This window comes from Corvus brachyrhynchos, unplaced genomic scaffold (genome assembly GCF_000691975.1).
Source record: "Corvus brachyrhynchos isolate BGI_N302 unplaced genomic scaffold, ASM69197v1 scaffold215, whole genome shotgun sequence".
Taxonomy (NCBI): domain Eukaryota; kingdom Metazoa; phylum Chordata; class Aves; order Passeriformes; family Corvidae; genus Corvus; species Corvus brachyrhynchos.
Window position 1 is genome coordinate 411,170 of NW_008237887.1, and position 3,768 is coordinate 414,937.

The 3,768-nt window shown below is 46.0% G+C and overlaps 1 protein-coding gene and 1 long non-coding RNA gene across 2 annotated transcripts in view; one reads left to right on the forward strand and one right to left on the reverse strand.

The window, feature by feature from the left end:
* Positions 1 to 3,768, reverse strand: part of SPEN (spen family transcriptional repressor) — a 65,805-nt gene that overhangs the window by 34,056 nt on the left and 27,981 nt on the right. The window lies entirely within an intron of this gene.
* LOC108446346 lies at positions 7 to 3,281 on the forward strand. The gene is made up of 2 exons (XR_001861516.1): positions 7 to 366; positions 634 to 3,281. It is a non-coding gene; the product is annotated as an uncharacterized LOC108446346 (long non-coding RNA).

Genomic DNA, 3,768 nt, shown 5'->3' on the forward strand with positions numbered 1-3,768 from the left:
CTTCCCTCTGTCCCTCCACCTCAAAAACAAACAAACTGAAAACTTCACCCAGCAAAGCCCCGACCGGTGCAGGATGTCCTCCGCGTATTCCCAGACTCCAGAACAGGGATAAGCACAGCTCCACACACGTTTAGAAAACGAAGAGGAATAGAAAATCTGTACTAACCCGACAGCTTCCTTTCTGTGACTATTCATCCTTCACAATCCAACAGGACACACCAGCCAGTAAACAAACATGGAAGGGAGGGACCAACTTCAAAGCAACTGTGTAAATCTTACATAATTTGAGGGTTTGAGATCTTGCAGCAACCTCTTACCCAAGGAGGTGTCAGATGATCCAAGGAGGTCAGACCTGTAGCAGCCACAGTAAGTAGGACACTTTGCATCTCACTCAGCCCAGCCCAGCATCATTTCTCCGCAGGGACCTGGGGCCGGGCATTCTTGGCAATTCACTTTCAGGAGGAGAACAGTGCCTTTCTTTCACACATCACCACGCCAGCAAAGCTCTCTGCCCTCAAATGGATGAAAGATAATAAATACGTGAATGCCCTTACGGCCGGGATCTGCTGGAAATGTATCTTAATTATTCTTGATTTTTAAAGGGTTTGATGAGGTTCTCTTATTTTTGCCCAGGTATAAAACTGATTTCTGGGCATCTGCAGAGAACATCCCGCAACCGTGGAAGAAGTGAGGATACAGCCCTGAAAACCACTTCCCTCTCATAGAAAGGATTCTCCAAGAGGTACTTTTCCTGCCATCCTGGATTTCCAAGTGTCTTCTAGCCAAAACCATCGCTTTGAGCTAAATAAAGCAACTGAGCACTGAAGCCCAGACATTTCTTGAAGAGAAGGAATTAAAAGACTCCACGTCTCGCTTCTCCAGACAGGAGAGTGCAGTCACGGTTGGAAGAACCAGGAAAGAAAGGAACAGGTCCCCCACCTTTGTTACGGGCCTCTTGCGAGGAGGGATCACAGAGAAGTCCTGTTTCTTAATGCCAAAGCTATTTTTGTTCTTGTATTAGGCACTTCATGAATAATTACGCAAAGACTTTATTCACATGGCATCTCCACAGTGCACGTCTCCTTCTTCCTCCTTTTGGAAACTCAGCTTCCCTTCAAGACTTTAAAAAATTTGGACCACGTCCCAGCACATATAAATTTTTCCTCCTCTACAGAACACATCGAAGCCCTCACCTCTCTCCCAAGCCTGTGATTTTCCACTCGGAGCTGCGCTGCTGTCTCCTCTCCGAGTGGCATTACGAGCTGACCACAAGGATCTGGAGTGGGATCCCTAATCTCCTGCTAAGAAGCTTTTGCATTTAAACCCTTGATGCCATCATTAGTGGTTTCGGCGCTCACGACGTTACGGCCGGACTGTGCTCGATGCCAGGACGATAAGGGCAAAGCTAAGCGCATCAGGTACACGGTTAACTCAATGGGCAAAGATTAGGGGATGATACTATTTTTTATTTTTTCCCCAATAAGGCTTATTTACTATTAATTCCCACCCGTGATCTTATTTAATTACAACATGTTCCACCTGAAGTTGTTTGTAAGATTAATGCCCAAGTCGCAGCGATACGCCTCAAGGAGACCTGCTCACCCAGCCCTTAGGTTTTACAGGGAAGGTTCTCCTCCTGCATCCTCGCCTCTGGCAGAAGCAGAAACATCCTCTTTGGGAAAAAAAAAATACCAACAAATCACTGTATTTGCAAGTCCAAAGGGACACGCTGTCTAGGCTTCAATGGGAACACGTATGGCTGAGCCCAGGCAGTGCCTGGATTTTTCCTTTGATCACTGTAATGACTGGTATTTTTTCAGGAAGCGTTCAATACAGCCTTCCTCTTCTGCTATTCATCCCTCCACGTGAATATTCATTAGAAATTATTAAACTGTCCTTTATTCCAAAGGTCTGTACGACAGGGATCCTCTCCCCCACCTCTGGTGCCTGCGGTGTCTGTCTCTCCATCTGAGCTGACTCCACCATTGCTGCAGATAAGCGCTTCCAGACTACGATCCCTCTAATCTATTTTAGCCATGATTCACATCCGAGCTGTGTGTGTCTCCCAGAGGAAGGGGAATCTGGACCACTTGTGCAGAGGGAGGCAGCCACCACAGCCCATGGCACCACACGTTTCCCTGTTTTCCTTGGCTTTCTCGGGGCTGGTTTCCCCTTGCTCTCCCAGTGTACAGCACAAAGAGAACACAAGGCACAATTCTTCCTGCCTCCAGGATCCCTCAGACTAAGACCAGCCTCTGAGCAGTTACACGGGCAGCTTCAACTTCCCTGACCTCAGCTAATTCTTTCCTTCCCTCAGCCTACTCAAGATGATTAAGCAAAATACTTGGAAGGAAATCAAAGTCTTAAAAACGCAATTAGAAGTGACCATTTTGTTAATACGTGCACGCACAACCCCAAAGTCAAACCCAATCCAACAGCACCTGACCTTCGGGAAAACAGCAATTTTTAGCAGCTCCCACGGACTTAAGGAACAGCCTAAAGTCTCCCACAATGCTGGTGGGAACAGTGCCTTCCACATAGCTCAGGTTTTTCCCACCATTCCTAAAAAAGAAGGCTAGGAAGACATCAAATCACCAATTCTCACACCAGACACCGACTCCCACAGACCTGCAGCTGTCCAGGGGTGTCTTAAAAATATCATTTTTAACACGCATCCTTCCACACACCCAGATCTTCCTCCCCCAGCTGAGAAAAAGGCAAGTTCACAGGAGGGACTGGATTCAGCTGCCACAAATCCTCATATTCTCTAGAAAAGATTCTGATCTCATTGCAAGAAACCTTTAAAGCATTGAAATAATAATGATCTCTTTAACAACAATAAAGTCGTTTGAAATTACCAATAAAGTTGTTTGAAAATAGTTATCATAGTAATGAAACAGAAATGTTTTTCTAGGGCAATTTCCACTTCACCCATCCACCACATATTTTTAAGACTCCCTTCCTGAAATTAATTTGAAAAAAGATTTTATTTTTCTCTGCCTACAAAGAATCAAATGCACTTTGAGAAAGCAGCAGTTGAGCTTCTGTGCCTCGACACAGAAACAAAGCCTGACAGCCCAGATTTAGATAACACCTACTTCTGCACATTTAGGAAGAGGCTTAATTGCTTTGTCATTTAGAGCCAGCAATTACCAACTATTACTGGGAGTGCGGCGGGGGTGGGGGTATTAATTGCAGCCAAATGTCCACTCTTTTTTGGGCAGCTCACGCCAAGAAAATTATGTACTAAATAAAAAAGAAATTAAAACTCCTCTTTGTTATAACGTTTCAAAGTATTTTATTGCCTATTTATATGTAAGATGGGGGATGGGTTCTCCCAGAGGGGCCAACAACGATGGAATTTCTATTTTATTTTGAAATTGTGTCCAATCACGGCACTGGTGGTATTAGGATGTTGGAGCAGGCTCCAAAATCGCCCTTTTGGGGGGATTTTTGGGGCTGATTCTTCCAGCGAGGAAACCAGAGCGAGCAGAGCATTTAAGGTTTAAAAAAAAAATAAAGGACCTAAAATTGGAAGGTTGAGAGGGAGAGAGGGCAGTTTTCCCCTCGGAGCCGGCTCTGACACAGAGGCTGCTGCTTCATTTCGCTGCGCTGCGTGAAGGGAAAACCTTCACGCAGGAGCGAGAGCTGGTCCAGTGCTAAGGTGGGGGAGGGATTGTATTTTTTTTTAAGTGCTTTTTTTGTGGCAATCGCGGTGTTTTTCCGCGGGGCCCGGGCGGCCCCGCCCCGGGGGCGGCGCGGCGGCCC